Source organism: Pipistrellus kuhlii, unplaced genomic scaffold (genome assembly GCF_014108245.1).
Source record: "Pipistrellus kuhlii isolate mPipKuh1 unplaced genomic scaffold, mPipKuh1.p scaffold_m20_p_2, whole genome shotgun sequence".
Lineage (NCBI taxonomy): Eukaryota > Metazoa > Chordata > Mammalia > Chiroptera > Vespertilionidae > Pipistrellus > Pipistrellus kuhlii.
Genome location: NW_023425515.1, coordinates 158,162,522 through 158,186,947, shown reverse-complemented (window position 1 = coordinate 158,186,947; position 24,426 = coordinate 158,162,522). Strand labels below are relative to the sequence as shown.

The 24,426-nt window shown below is 41.9% G+C and overlaps 1 protein-coding gene across 11 annotated transcripts in view; it reads right to left on the bottom strand.

Annotated features, from left to right (window-relative positions):
- DAB1 (DAB adaptor protein 1) overlaps positions 1-24,426 on the bottom strand; it is a 387,139-nt gene that overhangs the window by 321,502 nt on the left and 41,211 nt on the right. Inside the window, exon 1 of one of the 11 annotated variants that reach the window (XM_045584557.1) lies at positions 6,146-6,234. The exons of the other annotated variants lie outside the window; for them this stretch is intronic. The gene's annotated coding sequence lies outside the window, so the exon portion shown is untranslated. Of the gene's footprint in view, positions 1-6,145; positions 6,235-24,426 lie in introns of those variants that run through there. 11 annotated transcript variants of the gene reach the window in all.

Here is a 24,426-nt window from a genome sequence, read left to right as displayed (position 1 = left end):
TAAGTCTATTTCACAGACTATTTTATTCAACAATATTCATGAAAAATCAATTATGTGTCAAAGGGAGAGGCAAAAGCATGAATTCACTGAGTCAATCATGTGAAGCACTTAGAACAATGTCTGGTGAATAGTACATGTCCAAAAATGTCATATGTTCTCCTCAATAAGTTTTAGAATATAACAACAGATGCCCACAAGTGAATTGCTAGTGTAATAAACACATCCAAATTTCCTCTTACTTGCTCACTAAAAATGATAGGGAAAAGGCTTAGGTACAACTCAACCCCTATCCCTGCTCAGAGAAATTATATATATATATGCACACACACACACACACACACACACACTAGAGGCCCAGTGTATGGATTCATGCACCAGTGGGGTCCCTTGGCCTGGCCTGTGCCCTCTCACAATCTGGGACCCCTTTGGGGATGTTGGATAGCCAGTTTCAGCCAGATCCCCACAGGCCCAATCCAGACAGGAAGGAGCCTGATTCTGTGTATTGAGCATCTGTCCCCTGGAGGTCATTGCGCATCATAGCGAACTATCTACAGGTCACTCAGTCTTTTGGTCATTCAGTAGCTTAGGCTATTATATATATAGCTATAGATGTACACGTACACATACACACACACACACACACACACACACACACACATGCACACACATACACTGAGTGGCCAGATTATGATGATCTCTGAAGGCATTATAATCTGGCCAGTCACTGTGTGTGTGTGTGTGTGTGTGTGTGTGTGTGTGTGTGTGTGTATGGCCCTGTGCATGAATTTGTGCATGGGTAGGGTCCAACCAACCTGGCCAGGGGGAAGGAAGATGGGCGGTTGGCCGGCCTTCCTGCTAGTTGAACTCCTGGTCAAGGGGACAATTGTATATTAGCCTTTTATTATATAGGATATACACTGAGTGGCCATATTATTATGCATTCAGAGGTCATAATAATCTGGCCTCTCAGAGTATATAGTAGAGGTCCAATGCACAAAATGCATGCAAGAGTAGACCTTCCTCCCCCAGTATCCCTCCAGCACCCAGGACCTGGGCTTCCCTCTGGCTGCCGGCATCCGGGACCCACCACAGTCCACCAGTGGGTGGCCTGGGCCTCCCTCTGTGGGGTAATCATGGGGCAATGGCCAGCCCCTGACCAATTGCATTGCACTCGCTTTGGCTGGCCTGGCACCAGTGGGTGTCATAGTGTGGTCCCGGATGGTCAACCAGATGGTCATATGGCTGTTCAGCCATTCGGTCAATTTGCATGTTATGCTTTTATTATACAGGATATAATATTATATATACCTCGAGAGGCTCAGGCCCTTTCCATTTATACAATTTGTGGCATAACCTTTAGCTGCAGAGTCTCAATTTATTTACCTGTGATACTCACTTGTGATCTAGGTTTGCCTGTGGCTTATAGGAATATCTGGTGTTTTATAAATCCTAGAGCACTATAAAATCTTAAGTTGGAATTACAAATTGAAAACCTCAAGACACTCATCAAAATAGAGGGTTTAAAAAAACATATAAACTAAAACCACAATGAGATATCACCTCACACTCACCAGAATGGTTATCATCAATAAATCAACAAACAACAAGTACTGGTAAAAATGTAAAGAACAGGGAACCCTCATGCACTGTTGGTGGGAATACAGACTGGTGCAACCACCATGGGAAATAGTGTGGAATTTCCTCAAAAAATTAAAAATGAAACTGCCTTTGCCCCTGTGATGACACTATTGGAAATATATCCTACTAGAGGATCAGTGCATGAAATCCGTGTACTTAGGGGGTCCCTCAGCCTGGCCTGTGCCCTCTTGCAGTCTGGGAGCCCTTGGGGGATGTCCAACTGACAGCAGGGAATAGGCCTAAGCTTGAAGTCAGACATCCCTCTGGCAGTCTGCAGTCCGGACCCCTCTCTCCTTATGGCCCGCCTGCTAGCTACTCCTTACCACTTGGCTAGCTGCTCCTTAGTGCTGCCTGGGAGGCAGGAGAGGCTCCTGCCACCACCACTGCTGGCTTCTGGCTGAGCAGCGTTCCCCCTGTGGAAGTTCACTGACCACTAGCGTGAAGCTCCTGTATTGAGTGAGTGCTCCCTGGTGATCAGGGTGCATCATAGTGATCAATCGTTCCACCGTTCAGTCAATTTTCATATTAGCCTTTTATTATATAGGATATCCAGAGAAACTTAAAACACTGATTGATTGGAAAGAATATATGTTCTCCTATGTTCACTGCATCATGATTTACAATAGCCAAGATCTCAAAGTAGCCCAAGTGCCCATTAGTAAATGAGTGGATAAAAAAGCCATTGTACATTTATACAATGGAATACTACATGGCCATTAAAAAAAAGAAGGAAATCTTAACATTTGCAACAGTATAGACAGACCTAGAGATTATTTGCTAAATTAAATTAGCCAGTCAGAGAAAGATAGGTACTACATGATCTCACTTATATGTGGAATCTAATAAAATAAACAGACAAACAAAATAGAAACAGAGGCATGGATGCATGAAACAGAGTGATAGCTGTCAGAGGAGGGAGAGGGGAATTGTGGGGCTGGATGAAAGAAAGTGAAGGGATTAAGCAAAAACAAAACAAAACAAAACAAAAATACATATAACACATAGACACAGACAACAGTTGTAGCCAGAGGGAAAGGGGTTGGGGATAAGTGGAGGTGGACAAAAAGGGGATAAATGGAGACAGAGAGATACTTTGCTTTGGGGGATGGGCATACAATGCAGTGCTCAGATGATGTTTTAAGTTGTACACTTGAAACCAATGTCACCCTAATAAATTGAATGTTTAACAAAAGCACGTCAAACTACTTTGTCTTCTTATATTTGTGCAAAATGAAAATGACTCTTTGAAGAATCCAATTTTGATAAGCCCATGTCAATACTACTAATACAAGCCATCACTAATGACAAGATTGATAGCTCAGAAGGGCGAGTCATTTCATGTTCACTGTGCATCACGCTTAATTCATCAAAAGGAGTCTGTGTGTGTAATTAATGCAGTTTTCTTCCTGGTTTCATTTGGAAACATATAAAGGGTCCCTGAGGAATCCTGTAAGTTAGAAACAATTAATAAAATAAAACCACTTAATTAAAGAGAATAATTGAAGCCTATTTTACACTAGAAAATGGAGGGATAACAATCACTTTGGAAACACATTGTGTAAAAATTGCTGAGTTTTCAAAGGAAGAACAATCTGCAGACAGAACACGTGTAAGTCATGATAGTTAACGGATGTCCCAGGCCCTTTGTTCTGGAATGATCTCAATCCAGTGGACCTGACATGTACATGGGAGGCAAGATTACCGGCCCTACAATGACAAGTGTCATTCTTCTGTAGGAAAACTTCATTTACTCTTTATTTCAATGCACATTTAAGGTCCTTTCTCTGCACCACTGGGAAACCTGGGTGAAAAGCAGGCCCTCTCCCTCTGCCTTCAAGAAACTCTAAGCCTAATTAGGGAAAGTGGGGAGTCCATATACAACTCCCCTGGCAGTCTGCAGTCTGGGACCCCTCTCTCCTTATGGCCTATTTCTTATCTGTAAAAGGGATAGGTAGGTCTAGGTCTGCATCTACTAATATGCAGAGGGATAAAGTACTATGAGGCAACAGAGGACCTGGAAAGCAGTGAGGGAGGGCTCCCTGCCTGTCAAGGAGGAAAAATATGCTTTCAGAAGCCCTAAGTTTTCGGGGTGAGCATGAATGTGTGGCAGCATAAAGAGAGGAAAATGCAATTGCAGATACAACATCATATGCTAAGTCACAAATACATGAATTGCTTTGGTAAATTACATAAAATCCAGTGTGTCCCAAGAACACATTATGTTTCTGGGAAGAAAAAGATGAAGTGGGAGACCAGACAGAAAAAGAGCAAGGACATGGAATCAGAAAAACGAGCTTGAATTATATAAATATGTAATCTGTATGTATGTAACATCTCCAGGTTTCAGTTTTCTCTTGCATAAAAATGGAGTTTTAGGAACACTCAGATGGTAGTATACTATATTCTGGTTCCCAACTATCTCTGAACTTCCCAATGAGAGGTTTACCATCCATATTTTTTGCCATATGATTGCCAGCCCCTCAAAGTAGATGGAGAATATCCCCACCACAAGGTCAGGTTTGGCCAATTGGCTATCTTTGGCAAGTGGGATATGAGTGGACATAATGTGCACTGCAACCAAACAACACTTAAAGTGCACTTATGTTGTTCAGTTCAGACATTTGTATTTCTGTCCTTTGTCACAAAGACCACATGGTCCAGAGGGGACTATTCTCAGAGCCTAGGTTTCTGGAATGAAAAGATCTTGTAAGAGAGTGGAGCAGAATTGGGGGACCTGAATAACTACTGAAACGTGAGGGTAGCTTCTTACTACAGCAAAGCTTCACCAAAACATAGATGAATGAGTAGATCATAGGCTAACAGGAAGTCAAACAGCTAATGATATAGCAATCAGAAAAGTGCCGTGATAAATGTATGCATGGGATAGTATTGGAGAACCAATAACACATGTAAAGACACTTGTTCCATATTAGGCATTAAATTAATGCCTGATTCCTTCACCCTGTACCTTCCAGGAAGAAATAAAAGTCTCAGAGCTAAATAATTATAATGATGGTCATGTCAAAACATGAATATATTCATTTGTTCCATATGAGATACCTGCCATTAGAATTAATTAAACATATTCTAGCTTGACTCTCAAATTTACCTTGAGCAAATCCTTAAGCTCTTTGTATCTATATTTTCTTATTTGTAAAAGGGATAGGTAGGTCTAGGTCTGCATCTACTTCAAACAGCAGTTGTGATGATCATATTAGTTAATCCATGCAGAGTCCTTCAAAGAGAGTCTAATATAATATGTGCTCAATAAATGTAAATCATTGTTAGGATTATTATTATTATATTCAATAACTAATACCAGCTATAATTTATTGAGATTACTCCTATAGCTTCTCAGTGCCACCAAGTATAAAACAGCAAATTTTATTTTTGTGTTTAACTATAAACTGATGACCTTCCCAAAATATGCACACATACACAATCCTTTTTTACTGTTAGAACTTCTGTCACCATATTTGAATAACTAATAAGAAAAATTGTTTTCAATTCCTTTGAAAAGACACAATGGTGAAATATTTGGGCTAAGTACAATATAACTCACTAGGTAGGTTATCTTTTTTTGTTTAGTAGGTAAATACCTTACAAAGAATTTCCATTGAAATTTTACAACTCCAAAATATCTCATCATTTAAAAAGCAATTAATATAAGCCTTTAAAAGTTTATCCACTCATAAGCAAAATAGATATACTTCCCTATCTTGAAAAGGCTGGCTGCTTTGTTTTCCCCCACTTTAACATCAAAGTCATTAAGGGGTTCTTAAACTTTTTGGGGTGACAGACCCTTTTGAGAGTGACAGAAACCTCGGGCACTCTTTCCAAAAAAATGCACATCAAGAATTCAGACTCTTGCTGAAACCGGTTTGGCTCAGTGGTAGAGCGTCGGTCTGTGGACTGAAAGGTCCCAGGTTCGATTCCGGTCAAGGGCATGTTCCTGAGTTGCGGGCACATCCCCAGTAGGGGGTGTGCAAGAGGCAGCTGGTCCATGTTTCTTTCTCATCGACGTTTCTAGCTCTCTATATCTCTCCCTTCCTCTCTGTAAAAAATCAATAAAATACATTAAAAAAAAAAAAAGAATTCAGACTCTTGGCCACATTCTCCTCTGTGATAGATGACGTGATGGCCTGGTGACAGTGGTGAAAGGGGGTGTTGGGAGGGGGACACCTCTAAAATACAACAGTTCCCAATTCAAAGTATGAACGATGGATGCCCCAAGAGATCGTCCTCAGAACAAGTCTCCAAATACCCTATTTAATGGGGATCAGCTGACCAACTATACCTCAATTTTCTGTGTTCAATGTCCTTGTTGTAAAATGGGGGTAATCATAGTTCTTATCTCATAGTGCCTTGAAAATGAAAAGAGGTGATCCATGGAAAATGCCTGACACAGTGCCCACACATTAGCTCTGAATAAACAGCAGCTACTATTCCCATGTTAGCATGCAGGGCCCAGAAAGAGGAATAACTTGCCCAAGGTTGCGTGGCTCACCATTGGCAGAGCGAGATGAACCGCTGAGGGGCCTCAGGAAGAGAACGTACAAGTGGGCCAAGTGCTGGAGCTCACAAACCAGGGCATCTAGAAATAAGAAGTGCTGAAATCAGCTGATATTTGTTTGTGGCTCAGCTGTTCCACCGCACCAGCTGCTCAAGACTTTCAGACGCTCCTCAGCATGGCACAGCAGGCCCCACCAACATTCATTCCGTCAGCCTCAAATCTAATTTCAGTCTCAGAGAGTTTTGTTTTAAGTATGTCTAAAATTGAATATCCATTCCTATTTATAGTAAAGGGACATTTCCTAAGAAAGTGCCTGGTAAGAATTTGCATCCTCTTTCCTCAGCAGCCCCCGCCCCAACCCAGGCCTCTTTGGGTCTATGTTGACTCCTTCACTCATTGAAACATGGAAACATGTCTCAGAGGCTCTCAGTGCTGAAGCAGTAGAAGTTTATCCATAGGCCCATAGCCATGGGGTGTGCCCAGGGCCAGCATTAACAGACAGGACCCTAGAGAAGCCAGCACTACCCAACTTTGGATGGGGAGCAAGTCAACTCCACAGCAAATGTCAAGCACATTCCTAGAAGAGTAGTAAAGAGCTAGTCTAAATAAAAATTCCCAACTTGTCATAGCCATAGCAAGGGAAACTGTTCTGTTCAAAATAAAACAGCCAACTATCAGACATGGTCTAGTCATAGTGATGGGCCCAATGGGAACAGGAGACCTGGCTTACTGGTCCCACCTGCCATTTACTAGCTGAGAAGCCTTGGGAATGACCTTGATCTCTTAGGCATCGGCTGAATTAGATAAAGAAACCAACTAGGCAGAGGCCAGGTGTCAGACCAAACAGTCCCTAAAGACTGTTTCAGCTTAAGAATCAAAGTGATAGAAGTATATTTATAGCAACACATTTTCTAATAGCAAAATAGTAGAAACTAGCCAAATGTCTCCTTTACTAGATAAGATCAACAAAGGGACAGTCTTAAACAGAAGACTACACAACAGCAAAAACTGATGAGTTGTACCTACAGGCATCAATGTCACGAAATCCAGGAAATATAATGCAAAGTAAAGACATGTGACTATTTTACAATATAATTATAAAGTTCAAAAGAAAATAGAATAAAATAAAATAACAAATGGTTTAGGGATAGCTATGGAAATAAGCAACATGAAATTCAGGCTAGAAGGTTCCTGGGGGGGAAGGGAGGGTGCTATCAAGGAAGAACCCTTAGGAAGCTTCCAGAGACTCATTACATTCTCCTTCATAGCCTGAGGAGTGGGTGGTTGGGTTCCTATATTAATTTTATCATTGTTCATTAATTATCTACATATGTGGTCATAGACTCTTTTTCACATGTTCTGTATTTCACATACAAAACAGGTCTAAAGGGAACCAATATTTGAATTAAAGAGGACTACTGTATTGGAATCAAATACATGCTATACCATTTAGCCCCACAACAACTTGGCTTTATTTTACAGACAAGAAAACTGGTTCTGGGCAGTTTAATAAAAGAAAAGGACCACGAATCCCATGGGGTCTCTTTGTCTGCAAAGCCCATGTATTTTCCATCCCACTGCATCAGGCTCTGGGTAGGCAGGGCAACTACAATTACTATTCCAGGCTACCAAGAAGGAAAGATTCTCAGAAATATGCAGTATTCAAGGTTGCCCAGGAGTTTGTCATTAAAAGAGCAGGATTCAATGATCTGACCCTAAAGTCCAGGACCCTCCCAGCATGCCTGGCTAAGTCCTGTAAACTGTAGGCAAAGAGAACTAGTATTGCCATGCTAGTTCCAAAAGAGAGGAAGCAGACTAAGCCCCTCCAGTTTATCCCCCTGATCAGGTTTGCATGAGGTCAGGGACTTTAACTCTAATACTTGCCAGCAATGGAAAGATACACAAAAAGATAAAAAGATAAGAGTATGTTAATATAGCAGTCTGAATATCATTTTCATCTACAAATGTATCTTGCTCTTAGAAAGGCCAATTTTCTCCAAGGACACTAAGTGCAAATATGTGCAAATACGTTCACGCCTTCCTTCCCCCAACCCCAAATAACAAAATGGCATGACTGCATTTCTGCTATCCGTGGACTTTTCTCATTTTAACAGTGCTATTGTCTTTCCTGTTTATGAGTTTGTTTCCCATCTCGGGAAATTTCAACCCACACATAAGCTACAAATGTGCTTCCTTCCATTTTATTTCCATTACTCTTAATTAGGTAGTAAAATACAATCCACCTACGTGAACAAGATGGGTAAAAGAAAGTGAAAGCTAAATGCATTTTTCATTTCACACATAACAATCTGTAAGCAGAGTCAGAGAGTCCCCTGAAGCTAAACCTACAATGCTTCTTCCTGCGGGGATGGAGTCCAGTTGTTTATACCCATCACTCAAAGTCAGAGCTGAAAAGGCACCAGGATCCAGCCCATTACCTAGCACGGTGTTTGGCACATGGTAATGGCTTATTAAATATCTAAAGAGTAAATAATAATAGCTCATAATGATAATAGCTAATACATATAGGAAAAGCTTATCATATGTCAGATAATGTTTCTAAGCATTCTACCTACATACATTAATTCACTTAATCTTGTAATAATATCAAAAGGCTGGTATTGTTTTTATCCTCATTTCAAAGACAGGAAAATAAGGCTCAAAATGATGATGGCACTTGCCCAGCATCACATACCTGGGGAGGGACAGAGCTGGGATCCAGGCTGTTGGCCACCTGTGTCTTCAACCCTCACGTTATCCTGAACACCTCTTAGAAGAGATGGAGAGAATGGAGCCCAGGAATGCAACATGACTATAAAGGTCACACACATGACACACTGAAGAAAAGCAAGAGGCTTGGAGTCTGAAAGAAAGTTCTAATACAATTGCCCTACATATTTGGGAACCTGAGAACCCATATTTCCACAGGCTTACTGGGATCTGGCACCAGTAACTCCCAGAACTTGTTTCTATTTCCTTCACTGTACAATGATATAGTAACATCTACCTCGGCCTACTGCAGTGAGAACCAAATTCAGCAAAACAAGTCAATGGTCCCTAAATGGCAGCTACTTAAAGGAACTGTCTAAGTCCAAGTCTACATCTCAGGCTATGCACTTGCCCTCTTGGTAACTATGGCTAATCCTACCCAAGAGGTATTTTTACACTCACCTCCCAAAACTAGTAAAAGGCTTACACTAGACACAAACTTAGAAAAAGGTCACACAGAAAGGTGGGGAATAGGAGAATGGGGATTGAAAGGATGTAGCTTAGGACTCTAGAAGAATGAGCACTTCCTTTGCTCCATATGGGTGCCAGAAAATGCCCCCCAAAATGAACTCAAATCAAGGAGATGGGCAATACTGCTTAGAGCTTGGCTGTAGAAGCTAGACAGAACCAGGGTTACATCCTGCCTCCTCCACTTGCTGGCAGCAGGGCAGGCAACCCCTCAAGGCCTTAGTGTCCACATTCCTGTTATAAAGGTTGTGATGAGCCCTAGCTGGATTGACTCAGTGAATACAGAGTCAGCCTGCAAACTGAAATGTCCCAGGTTTGATTCCACTCAAGGACACGTGCCTGGGTTGTGAGCTCGAACTCCAATGGGGGACTTGCAAGAGGCAGCCTATCCAAGATTCTCTCTCATCATGGATGTTTCATTCTCTCTCTTCCTCTTCCTTCCTCTCTGAAATCAATAAAAATATACTTTATTTAAAAATAAAGGCTGTGATGATTTATCACAATGGTGAGCACAGAGCAAGAGCTTAGTCAATGGGAGTAAAATCCCAACAAACCTTGTGATAAGGGAGGGACAGGAAGAAGATCCAACCCTTTATCTCTGGAGTTGGTACTCATGTTGTCTCAAGGTGGTACAAATTCCAGAGATTATTTAAGAAAAAAGAATTAGCCAAGTCAGAGTGGCTTAATTGCTTGAGCATCATCCTGTGCACAGAAAGGTTGCTGGTTTGATTCCCAGTCAGGACACATACCTGGGTTGTGGGTTCAATCCCCAGTCAAAGCATCTATGGTAGGCAACTGATCAATGTCGTTCTCTCTCTCTCTCTCTCTCTCTCTCTCTCTCTCTCTCTCTCTCTCTCTCTCTCTCTCTCTGTCTTCTCCCACCCTTTCTTTCTCCAAGCATGTCCTCTAGTGAGGATTAAAATAAAGTACTAAAGAATAAAATATATATTTTTCCTCTTACAAGCCCAAGCACTTGATATTCTTAATAAATATTTTCCTTTTCATATTTTATCCATTCACCATAAATAGAAAATTAATTGATGAGAAAGATACAAATATATATCCCCAGACATGAGCCTACAAATTGGACACAGAGGAAATTGTCTTCTATAGAACAATTACCATTCATGTAGTCTATACTTCCCTATAATGATATCAACCCATTGAATATTCAGAAGGGTCCTGCACTCCCAGAGGTAGCACATGCTCCAAGTTTGGCTCTGTAGTCAGACTTGAGATGAAATCAAGGCTCTGCTCTGAACCCATAGAAAACCACCCTCTCTGGAACATGGAGAAACCTCATGTGATCACGATGCCTTTCCAAGCAATTAACACAGGACTGGAGACCTAGTGCTCAGAAAAGAATGTGTGTGAATATAATGAGACTAAATCTATTCTATATAAAAGCCTAAGCAACTGGCTGACTGTTCTATCATTCAATCATTTGACTGGTAACTATGGCGTACACTGACCACCAGGGGGAAGATGCTCAATACATAGGCATGGAGACATGGAACAGACTGATGAATCTCAAGAGGAAAGAGGAGGAGGAGGAGGACAGAAAGAGATTAACTAAAAATTTTATATGCATACTAGAGGCCCAGTGCACAGATTCATGCACCAGTGGGTTACCTCTGTCTGGCCTATGGGGATCAGGCTGAAACCGGCTTTCCAACATCCCCTGAGGGGTCTCAGATTGCGAGAGGGCGCAGGACAGGCAAAGGGACCTCACTGGTGCACAAATCCATGCACTGGGCCCCTGGTGTTACTAGAATGATTATCTCATTATCCCCAATGTGGACAAAACTCTGAGTGACTGAGCCAAGACCATGCAGCTGAGAAGTCACGGGCCTCTTCTGAATATGGGGCTGTGATCTCCCCCAGCACTCTGCTCACTCTCCTTCCAGGCTCCCTGGCTGGCTCAGCGTTTCCTCTCAGCCACTGTGATGAGCAACACTCTGCATGCAATGACCATCATGTTCCCAGGGTCACCTAAAACAGGAACCTTCACTGGCAGTTCCCACTCACAGCCACACAACACAGTCTTCTCACCCCTAATCCTATGCTCAGTGGGCATTGTCTGCTGGTTTCTCTGTTTCTTTACCAAAATCTGAGCTCCTGAGGGCAGAGGCCATGCCCTGATGACTGCTGTGTCTTGTTACTCAACATAAAGCAGCTGGAAATATTAGCTTATGAATAAATGAATGATTCCCAAAAGAAGAATGTAAAATAGAATAAGAAAGTTGCATGCTTTAATGAAAGGCTAACTGAACAAAGAGGACATCTGGGTTTAAGCTGCTGTCATTGGCTACCCCCTCCTGCCAATAGTATAATCCCCCATTTCTGGATTTCTGGTTTCTTATAAATTAAATCGAATAATTGCATTTGATGATTTGTGTGTTCTTTAAATATGTTTTTACTGATTTTAGAGAAAGAGGAAGGGAGAGGGTGTGAGAGAGAAACATTGATGTAAGAGTAACATCAATTGGCTGCCTCCTGCAATCCCCCACTAGGGATTGATCCTGCAACCAGAGCTTATGCCCTGACCAAGAATTGAACCAGCAACCTTTTGGAGCATGATATGATGCTTGACCAACTGAGCCACACCAGCCAGGGCACAGTTCATTATTTCTTAAGTTACTATATCTTTTAGCAATCTAGGAAAACCACTGTTTATCTGTGCATGTGACTTTGGTTCTAATTTTATTGGTTATGGGTGTGGAGAAAGAGAGAGAGAATAAAGGACAGAGCGAAGGAGGGAGAGGGAACAGAGAAATCCAAAAGATAAGAAAAAAAAATAACAAAAAACCCTCTAACCTTGGACAAGTCATTTGATCTCCTAGTGACTTCCAGTCTCCCCATCTGTAAACTGAGAGGGCTGAATCAGGTCATTTATACCATCTTTTCTGATTTTAACTGAGGGTTTTTTTTTAATTCCACTTTCCTGTACACGCCTTGTGTCCTGACCTAGAAATCCACTGTACCTTGTAAATGTTTTTAAAATTCACACCATTGTAAATGGTCAAAGACTAGAGAATGAATTTAAATCTAAACTTTAAAAAGTGATTTCAAATACCTTCCAATAACACTAAATTTTTGTGCCATTTCAGCATAAATCTTGGGGAAGGTTGTTATCCTCTGACTTTTTTATGACATTAAATGCAGGCCTTCAGAACAGAGCCATCCTCGGAAGACTGGGCATAGCTCCAACAGGGCAGCCAGGAGAGGCCCGAGAATAAGAAGCACCTATTTGCACAGCTGTGATGACCTAGGAATGTAAAATAAAAGATTTCATCCCTCACCAAACCAGAGCATTCTCCCTCTTGCCAACAGGGTATCAGATGTGAAGGTCAAAGGGAGCAAAGGAAACAGGCATCTCACGATGCCCATTTGTGGGTAACCAACTCTAACAACAGATCCTTGTAGTCACCCCTAAAACACATCTCTGATGGCATTGTATCATGAATGTTCTGTTAGTCATTTTAATGAACTATTTTTATGCCAGTGAACTTATCACCAACATCTACCAAATACCTACTTTGTGCCCATTATTTGGACACTAGGTAGAAAACAATAATAAAGACACTTAGCTGAGTTTTATATAGAAACTAGTAGCCCTGTGCACGAATCTATGAACCAGTAGCTTGCCAATAGCTCACTGCCGCCCTCCAATAGCTCTCTACCTGCTGCCCATCTACCGTCATAGCTTGCTGCCCTGCCCCCTCCTGTAGCTCTCCAATGCCCGCTTGTAGCTTGCTGCCCCACACTCCGGCTGATCCATGATCTGGTCATTACCCTGTCCCTATCAGTCGTTACACTTCACGGCGTAACAACCATTTGTATATTACATCTTTATTGTATAGGATATGTAAATACATCCACAGTACATATGTACATACATATACATAAAAACATATGCTTATGGAAGCTAAACATACATTTAGTGACAACTAATTGGTTTCTCTTATTCATCCAGCAAAGAGTTACTGGGGCCTATACTTGGGCCCAGACCCAGGCTATAAGCAATACAGAAAACACAGCCCTGCCTTCCCCTCTCACTCTAGACTAGAGGGAAATCAGTATATGAACAATGTAACACTGAGGTTCCCAGCTACCTCCTATTTTAAACTCTGAAATTCATTTCATTCTGCATTAAAAATGTCGACACATCTTGACTGGACACTCCTTTGAGGCAGTGATTCTCAACCAGGGTCTCTTTTACCCACCAGGGGACAAGGTGTGGAGATGTCTGGGGGTTGTCATAACAAGTGTGAGGAGGTGCCACTAACATCTACTGGGCAGAGGCCAGGAAGGCAGCTAACCATTCCATCCTACAATGTATGGCAAACACCCACCAGGATAAAACATTAAGGGGCCTGAGACTGAGAATTCCTGATTCAAGCCTGTTTGACCATTCTCAGATACTAGGGTTAAACTTTAAAAAAAGCGGGGAGATTGATGGAAGTGGGAAATTTAGGAAACAAGCCTGAGGTTACATGAAAAAGAAAATTTAAAGAATCAAAGAAAACGATTCAATTGAATTTGCATGGAAATAAAAAAATAAATAAATAAAAACATTTGCAGGACTGCATTAATGTTTGCCTTACCTGAGAGGAAATAGGGGTCATTTACAACTGATGGCAATTTCTTTACACATGACATAAAATGGTGTGTATTACACCTCCCCCCTCACTGGGGGAGGACAGCGCTCCAGTCTGCCTTTGGGTTTCCCATGGTGTGGGGCCCCACTGTTTCAGACCTTCCATCTCCCAGTTACAAAAATAACTTATCTCCAGAAAGACACATGGACCCTGAGGCCCAATTCAAGGTTTGGAGGAGGCTGTAACTCAGGCATCAGACAATCAATGTTCCAATTTGGACATTAGCACTTTGGAGCCAGAACATTCAGAAACACACATAAAGGCTCTGCTTATGATTGAGGCCCAAGTCATATTTATAATATAATCACCTAATAAAAACGGTAATGACCTCAGGCTGACTTTGCACGGCATGCTGTAGCACACAAGCTCCATAAAAGGGTTTTCACAGAAAATATATTTAAGTTCCTGCTTTTCCTATCAAGACTAAAGAGCCCAGATAAAAAATGCCATTTTGCTTTCAGAGTACCAACACATGCTGTATGTACAGTTGATTATCTTGTAATAACATGATACTGACCTCAAGAAATCATTCTGCTTATACATGTGACCTTTAAAATAAATATGTAATATGCTTTCTTGTCTATCCCCTTTGCAAGCAAAAAAACAATCTTCTTTCCCTTCCAAGGCTACCTTAAAAAAATAAATCAAGGTACCCACTGATGGACACACTAAGCTGCTGGTAGGTTCGCTCCAACCCTCTGCCTCCTCAGCTTCCATAACCCCTTAATGACTTCATTGGTGATAAAAGGTTGACAACAGGTAACTCAGCTGATAAGCCAAGTGATTAGTTAAGGGCATGTAAAGTTCTCTGAAGATGGGGGGGGGGGGGGGGGGAGTGTGTGTTTGTGTGGGGGGGGGGGGGATCTGGGTGTGTGTGTGTGTAGCAGAAGCAGTAGAAGCAATTCTGATACAACTCTCTGCCCTTCCAAGCCCAGTTGAAAGCATTTGTATTTAAGGGCAGATAAGGAAATCATCAATAAAATGAAAAGACAACCCACTGAATGGGAGAACATATTCACCAATACATTTAAAAGGAATTAATAACCAGAACTTACAAAACTCAGTACCAAACAAACAATCCAATTTAAAAATGGGCAAAGGACATAAATAGGCACTAGAGGACATACCAATGGTCAATAAACATATGAAAAGATGCTCAACATCACTAATCATCTGAGAAATGCAAATTAAAACCACAATAAGATACCACATCACACCTATCAGAATGGCTATTGTCAATAAATCAACTAACAAATGTTGGCAGTTAGCAAGGATGTGGAGAAAAGGGAATCTTCCTGCTCTGCTGGTGGGAATACAGTTTGGTGCAGCCACTGTGGAAAGCAGTATAAAGTTACCTCAAAAAATTAAAAATGGAACTGCCTTATGACCGAGCAATTCCACTTCTGGGAATTTATCCAAAGAAACCCAAAACACTAATTCAGAAAAACATATGCTCCCCTATGTTCATTGCAGCATTGTTTACAATAGCCAAGATGTGGAAGCAGCCCAAGTGTCCATCAGTAGATGAGTGGATAAAACAACTGTGATACATTTACACAATGGAATACTACCCAGCCATAAAAAAGAAGGAAATTTTACCCTTTGCAATAGCATGGATGGACCTGAAGAATATTATGCTAAGTGAAATAAGCCAGTCAGAGAAAGATACATACCATATGATTTCACTCATATGTGGAATCTAATGAACAAAATGAACTAACAAGTGAAATAGAGACAGACTCATAGAGAGCAGGCTGACAGCTGTTGGGAGGAAGGGTAGAGAGGTTGAGCAAAAAAGGAAAGAAAAGAAAACGAAGTCATATACACAGACAGTAATGTGGTGACTATGGGGGTGGGAGATAAAAGGGGGCTTCCATGGAAGGGGGTAGAGGGGATAAATGATAATAGAAAATAAAAACTTAAAAAGAAAAAGACAATGCAAAGCAGCTACAAGTGCAAAACAGTGAAGAGATCTCAACTATATAAGTTTACCTACCTCTTAAATTGCCTATGCTCTACTTTTATTATCTATTAGAGGCCCAGTGCACAAAATTCATGCAAGGGTGGGGGTGGGGGGTTTCCTCAGCCTGGCCTGCACCTTTCCCAATCCGGGGACCCTCAAGGGTGTCCAATTGCTGGTTTAGGCCTGATCCAACATCTCTCTCACAATCCGGGACTGCTGGCTCCTAACTGCTCACCTGCCTGCCTGCCTGATCACCCCTAATCATTCTGCCCGCCTGCTTGATGGCCCCTAACCCCTCTGCCTACCTGCCTGATGCCCTAACTGCTCCCTGCTGCCTGATCACCCCTAATTACCTTAGCCTGATGCCCCTAACTACCTCTTCCTGCCTGCCTGCCTGCCTGATCGCCCCTAACTACCTCTGCCTGATGCCCTAACCGCTCCCCTGCCAGCCCGATTGCCCCTAATTGCTCTCCCCTGTCAGTCTGATCACCCCTAACTGCATCTGCCTCGGCCCCTGCCACCATGGCTTTGTCCAGAAGGACATCTGAAAGGACATTCAGAAGATGTCTAGTCTAACCAGTCTAATTAGCATATTACCCTTTTATTAGTATAGATTATATATTGTTTCTACATCTGAAAACTACCACCTGACTATCAACAAAAGTGGATGCAAGAAATCAGCAGTTGCAAATTCTGGTCCAGCACAATGAATCAGAGGGTGGCTCCCTTTGCCATTGGCATAGGCATGAACAGATTTCAAGAACATAATCACTAGCTCCTTGTAAAATTCAAGTTAATTATTTTCCCATTGAAAATGAGGTATCTGTGGCACCATTCTGAAATGCAGATCAGAAGATACATAAAAGATTATTAAAGAACTGGATATAATTTTTCTAGCCTTATTTCTATTTCTTCCAGGAAACATATCCCAAAGGGAAAAAAGAAGCATGTGTTTGTTTTTTTAAGCCAGGACAATTCTTGATTGCAAAGCCTTTCTATAGCACACGCAGGGAGACAGGTCCCTTGGCTGGGATTTGAATGTGCTGATACAGATATGCTAAGTGTACTCGTGACAAATTAGAACACACCAACCAAGCAACAAACAAAAACCTTTGCTTTAGCAGTAAGTATTTGTTGAATAAGTGAACAAATGGATAGTTTATGATTGATGATAAAGGTAAATATTTTGGCAGGAAAGTAAATAAGAAAAGAATAAACAAAAAAGTCCTAGGAATAAATAAGCATTTTTGTCAAAACTATGTATAATACAGACCACCTAATGGAGAAAATTTTGTAATTTCAATGCCTTGTTCACTAATAAATCAAGAATATGTACACCATTATTAATTTCTTTAAAACTTCTATATGAAGCAAAGTATTATTTCTTGCCTGGAAAGCAATCTTTTGCTGGAAGTGAAAAATCTTACAAATTACCATTCTACTAATATTTGACGTAACAAAAAAAAACAACCCAGAGTAAATAACCTTTTTAATTATTTTGAATAAATTCACAGTTGCAATATTTGAAGATTTAAAAAACAAATAGAGTGTTTAAGTTACAAAGAGCTTTAACCTCTCTGAGAGATCTGCCAAGTCCTTCCTCATTACCTTACCCTCCCTGGACACTCTGACCTCTCCTCTCCTAACAGAACAGCTTGGCCCCGCCCGCACGTCTGCCTGGGGATCTCTCACACCATGGCTGCACATCACAATCATTTATGGATCTTTTATAAACTATCTGGGTCATATCTTCCCCAAGACAACAATGTAATTACTTTGTAATTGACCTGTACATAGGTATTTATTAAAGAAGATCTAATATGTAATCAGCGCGTAGGGACTCTGTCTCATGCCTGGAAAGTAGCTGAAGCCCATCCTTTAGAACTGGAAGGCTGAACGTCCATCTCAAAATTCCCACAGGGATTAGCATCCCATTTTGCTAGGACCTTCCACTCTGTTCAAGGTGACAGCCTTCTGCCAGGTTTGAGAGAAATGAATCCTAATGCTAGTACCTTCATTTAGGACTTGTTCTACCCCCCAACCCTCATCCCTGATTGAAAGATCCCCATAGTTCTGTACCCCTGGCTATGTTACAGAATGGCACATGGAGCATATGATGGGGAGAAAGACTCTCCTGGGCCTAGTCTTGAGCTTCCCTCAAAAGAAGCCCTCCACACAGCAGGTGGCTGTCTCACCTCCGATCATTTCCTCCACTACAGCTGAGCATGCCAGGTGGTAAGTTCTTGGTGCTGTGCTCAATGCGTGATTAGTGGGATCTCACTGACCCATCACAACTGCTCTCCAAGTCAGGCGACATTACCAGCCCCACTTACATAGTGGGAGAAGCTGAGGTGACATCCTTCCCTCAGGTCATAGGGCCAGGAAGTAGCAGAGGTGGAGCTTGGATCCAATTCTGATGACAAAGGCCATTGAGTCAGATCTCTATGACAAAATATCACAGACTAAGCAGCTTATGAACAGAATATATTTCTCACATTTCTAGAGGCTGGGATGTCCCAGATCAAGGTGCCAGCAGATTCCATGTCCAGTGGAGCCTACTTGCTAGTTGACAGACAGCTGTCTCCTATGAAGTGGAAGAGGAAATGGAGCTCTCTGGAGTCTCTTTTATAGGGTACTAATCTCATACATCAGGGCTCCGATCTCATGACTTTAGCGCCTCCTAAAACCATCACACTGGGGGTTAGGTTTCAACATATGAATTTGGAGATAACACAAACAGTCTATAGGAGCCATCATTCTAACCACCCATTGTTTATTAACCACCATAACAGCCAACAGTTGCATAGCGCTGGTTCTGACCCAGGCACTGCTCCAAGCTCTTTAAGTAAATAAGCACATGCATCCTATGAGGTCAGTCAGACAAGGATAAGAAAAGAACCCCTATACATGCTGTCTACAAGTGACCCACCTCAGAACAAAGGAAGCACACAGAATGAAAGTAAAAGGGATGCATCATGTAAATGGAAACAAACAAATAAAAAAAAGCAAAGGATAGCAGTATTTATAGCAGACAAAATAGATGTTAAAACAAAGGATATAATAAGAGATAAAGAAGGACGCGCTGCTGGCCCCAATGGGCCCTGATGAGAGCCAGACCATGAAGGGATGGTGGAAAAGGTGAGTGGGCAGCACCAGGCCAAGGCAGGTGCTAGCAGGGACCCAGTCTCCCCACCAATCACCAAAGGGCAACCAGGAGCAGCAGTGGAGGGTGGGGCTGCCACCCAGCGCCCAGGTGCTGAAGAAGAAAGAGCAAATAGCAATATTAAAATATTTCTTCTAATTTTTCCCTTTCAATGTGCATGAATCTGTGCACCGGGCCACTAGTCTAAATATATAAAGCAAATTTTGTCTATAGAATCAGCATCTTTGTGGAGAGGCACTCAGAAGCTGGCTGGTGATTTTTATGCATATAAACTTGAGAATCATAGACACATGTATGTAGTCCTCAACTCTAGTTACTGCCAAAGGCATACCTGAAAATTAGACAAAGAGAATACAGTGATGCACAGGACTTTTCCCAAAAGTCTCACTCTAACTACATGGAGAATTCAAAAATTTAGGCCATCATGGTTTCATCTATGAGACCTAAGAGACTTTTATCAGGGCCCAGCAAAACCTACCCTGTTTCCCCGAAAATAAGACATCCTCTAAAAATAAGACCTACTTACAGGTTTCCTTCTGAGTGAAATATAAGGCATCCCCCCTGAAAATAAGCCCCCCCCCCCCCTAGGCTAAACATGAGAGATTTGGTCCACTGATTCTGAAAGAAATGGAGTCACAAGAAATTCAACAGGAAATTCAGGAATTGGATTGTTATGATGATGTTCCAGAAGATGATGAAATGATTGTCATTGAATAAATGAGTAAATTTTTGATACTGTAGGACTCACAGTTTGTTTGGTTTGTGTTGACAATTACCGTACTATCATACCATATACAGGTAATAAATTTCCTTTATTTTCATTTAACAATAAATGTGTACTGTATTCTTCTTCATGGAAAAATAAGACATCCCCTGAAGATAAGACCTAGCACATCTTTGGGAGCAAAAATAAATATAAGACACTGTCTTATTTTGGGGGAAACAGGGTAGATGAGATCCTCAAATTGGGTAATCTTAGGAGAGCTTGATAAAGGGACTATTTGCAAAGGCCTGGGTAGGGCTTCAGGGAAGCCTCAGGCACAATGCAGGCTGCAGGGCTAGGAACCATGGGAGCTGTTATTGGAAAGCTATTACCACCCAAAGTCCTGAAGAGACACAGGAAGGAGCAATCACTAGAACCTAAAGAACGAGAGACCGGCCAGGCCACTGGTGTGGCTCAGTGGTTGAACATCAACCCATGATCCAGGAGGTTATGGTTCGACTCCCAGTCAGGGCACATGCCTAGGTTTTTGGCTTGATTCCCAGGAGGGGGCATGCAGGAGGCCGCCAATGAATGATTCTCATCATTGATGTTTTTATCCCTCTCTTCCTCTCCCTTCCTTAATCTGAAATCAATAATAATAAAAAATATATATTAGAAATGTTTAAAAAGGGGAAAAAATAGGTGGAGAGGGCCCTCCTATTGGACGGTGACCTCAGATAGAAGAAAGCAACCAGTATGCAGTGAACCTGAAATGAGGGAGATAGAGAATAAAATCCCCAATTTCACTCATGCCCTTCCATGGCCTCTGCCAATGTCCCCACTGGCAAAATGAACCAGAAGCCAGAGGACAGAGATGCTAAAGGAGTCACACCTGTCAGCCTTCCAGCATGTGGAGCAGAATGGAGGCAGAACCTGGAGGGGCAAACACAAGGTGTCCGGGACAAGCCCCAAAAACACTCAATAAGAACACTGCGAATCTGTGATCCCTCTGCCGGAGGGAAAGGGCCTTCAAACAATTACCAAGCAAAGTAGTCACATTCTCACCCACAGTCCCAAGGCTGGTTTGGCAATACCAACCAGAACTGCTAAAATTCCACCTCTGCCTAAAAATGAGACACAAGCTGTCAGCCAGGAAATGAGAGAAGATTTGGAGTTGAGGTCCTCATTTCAAATCTTGTGAAATAGAGCCTCAAATTTGATTTGCTTTCTCAATGATCAAATGAGTATGAATAAAACCATCAGCTTCTCTGCCTGCCTTGGTATGTGTTCCATAATCATCAAAGGAGACAGTGGGTATTAGGTGTCTTCATGAAATTGCCAAGCCCTATAAAAGGTAACTTACAAGTGCCCCCACTTAGTACAGTACAGGGTGCAAATCTGTGCATTAGGAGGAGAGAGCAACCCATTTTGCTTTTACACTTGGATAATCTGTGTCCACATCAAAGGCGAACCACAACACATACTTTGGTGCCAGTGTCCTTATTTTTAGCAATGCATCAGGGAGACTAAGGAGTCACTGGAATGTACAGAATTTGGCAAAGCAGCACAGTATGCCTCAGTGACTTGGAGGTGGGTTGAGAGCATGTGTTTAACAGCCCTTTTCATGAACCCGAAAGGAGAATAGTGAGGAATATCACTGCCTCCTAAAATTGTTGCTACTTTAAGCATTGCCTACCTTTTACTAACTTCCCTTTAAAGTATATTCATTGTAGTGGGGGCGGTGTGAAGGGGGAATGAAAGAAATGTACAATGACCTGGCTCTGACATGCTGCCTGTGTCACCAGCTAAGCTATAAGCATCGGGATTGAAGTTACTAACCCGGAGTTTTCAAATGATGAGGTAGATGGCCTGGGGTGATTGTTTTACACCTGTCTCAAGGCCTATCAGGAGGGCTCCTGAAGGTGAGGGGGAAAGCAGCGATCAGGAGGGGCTGCTGGCTGAGAGCCATCCCCAAGTCTTCACCAATTTCATTCCTCGGAGTTACACGTTAAATCTCATGTTTAAGCAGGTTTCCACTGCTTAAAACACAGCAAACATTTTGAAGTAGCTGATCCTTAAGATCCCTCAAAATGTGCGGTAAGATAATATTATGAACTCCGTCGCATCCCACTGTATTAAAAGCTGTGACAATATGAAGTAGTTCCCCAACTCTACCTTCTAGTTATAAAGCATGAACTAATGTATTTAATGAAGCTATCGAGTAAGAATCATTTATTTAGAGTGAAATTAATACCATGGCTCTCAGGCAAGTTTGTTATGAATATTTGTCAGAATAAAGGCAGACTGGGTCTTCTCCCGCCAGGCATGGGTGAGCTACTTTAGCAATGATTTGATCACGACATGTTAGCAACAGCCTGTGGTTGGAAACAGGCAAGCCAGCCTCCATCATTCAACCAGGAGGGTGCCCCAGGTAACACAAATAAGGCTGTCTGCTCTCTGACCAGCTGGAACAACCACCTCTTGTATTATGCAAATGAGGACAGACTCCACATCAATTCATTGGATAAAGGCTGATCTCCAAGTCACCTGTAGAATATGATTTACTACTCTCAGCATTTTGCAGACAGGAAAATTGACACAACAGAAAAAAATCAAGGTTGAGGACTTGCTTCCAAGAGTGGTCCACTACTCATGCATGTCATGACTTTGGGTGAATTATTTCACCATTCTGATCCCAGTTCCTCTACTTGCCAATGGAACGGGTGACATTAGTGCATATGTAAACCCAGGTGACACTCTTAGAAAAGTACTTGGCACATAGTAAACACTCAATTAATACTAGGGATTGTTTTTATTATTTTAGTTGTCAATAAGTTAATATGCCAAGCACTTTGCATAGTATTAACATCCCAGTCATCCAGTATTTATTGAGCACCTATGAGGTGCTAGATATGGTTCATCATTTCACTGAACCCGACAACAACCCTTTGAAGGAAGTTATCATAATTTTCATTAAAAATTGAGATTTAAATAAATTGATAACAATCTAAAGATCAAAACTGGCTGACACAATGCTAGTATGCTCTATCTTCCCTGAGGCTATTGTGAAGCTGACATATTATGTAAACAAAACATCTAGCTCAGAGAAGGTACTAAGAAATAGCACCTACTATCATAATCATTTATGTTACCATACTGCTTAGTACATTGTTTCCCAAATGTCAATCATATACCACTAGAGACCCAGTGCATAAAATTCAACTTCTCTAATCCAGGACCCCCTGGGGGATGCCTGACCCCTGTGGGATTGGGCCTAAACAGGCCCAATCAGACATCCCTCTCACAATCCTGGACCGCTGGTTCCTAATCGCTCACCTGACTGCCTTCCTAGTCACCCTCAACTGTCCCCCTCTTCTGGCCTAATCACCCTTAACTGCTCCCCCTGCGGGCCTAGTCACCCCTAACTGCCCGACCCCCTTAACAGCCTAGTTGCTCCTCACTGGCTCCCTGCAGCCTAATCACCTCAACTGCACCCCTGCCAGTCTGGTTGCCCCCAAGTGCCCTCTGCTCCCGGCCAGCCTGGCCGCCCCATGCAGCCTGCTTGTTCAGTAGTGGTTTTTTTGTTTTGTTTTGTTTTGTTGTGTGTGTGTTTAAATATATTTTATTGATTTTTTATAGAAAGGAAGGGAGAGGGATAGAGAGCTAGAAATATCAATGAGAGAGAAACATCGATCAGCCACCTCCTGCACACCCCCCACTGGGGATGTGCCAGCAACCAAGATACAGGCTCTTGATCAGAATTGAACCTGGGACCCCTCAGTCTGCAGGCCAATGTTCTATCCACTGAACCAAACCAGTCTCGGCTTTCTAGTCATTTGGTCGTCCCTTACTAACACCCCTGTCGGCCTAGTCCTAGGCAGCCATCTTATAAGGGTGTGAGGGTCAATTTACATGTTACCTCTTTATTATATAGGATATTTATATATTTTTTTTATTATATTTAACATTTATGTCTTTACTTACTGAATACTTTTATTTAATATGATCAGCATTGAATTCACATAAACTGCTTAGTACAAAGCCTGGAGCACAGTGATGATAAGAATGAGAATGATGGTGATAATGCCTTTACTATAATTACTGAGTGCCAATGTTAAGGATACAAAGGTGATACAGCAAAGGGAAAGGGAGTGGGACAAATAATGAATGTGTTACAGCAAAAGATAAGATGTGTTTCTGTCAGGAAAAATCAAGGAAGGCTTCACAGAGGAGGCAGCCTTTGATTTATGACACATAGGAATGTAGGATAAAGAAGAGCTTATTGAATACAAATTAAAGGGCACCCCTAACAGAGATGCTGTGTCTAAATTCTCCTCAAATCCCTAGCCCTAGCACACTCAGCAGCAACAAGCTGATCACACTGGAAATGTAAGAGTTGATGACTGTAAGTCCCTTATACTCCTCCAAGATTATGCTTCACCTCTCTCTAAAATATTTCCATTCCAGAAACTTCCAGGGAGTGGCAAGGAGAAAGTCTCTTGATTAATCTGCTTATTATAAAGCTGCACAAGGGACTGTCCCTTTGTC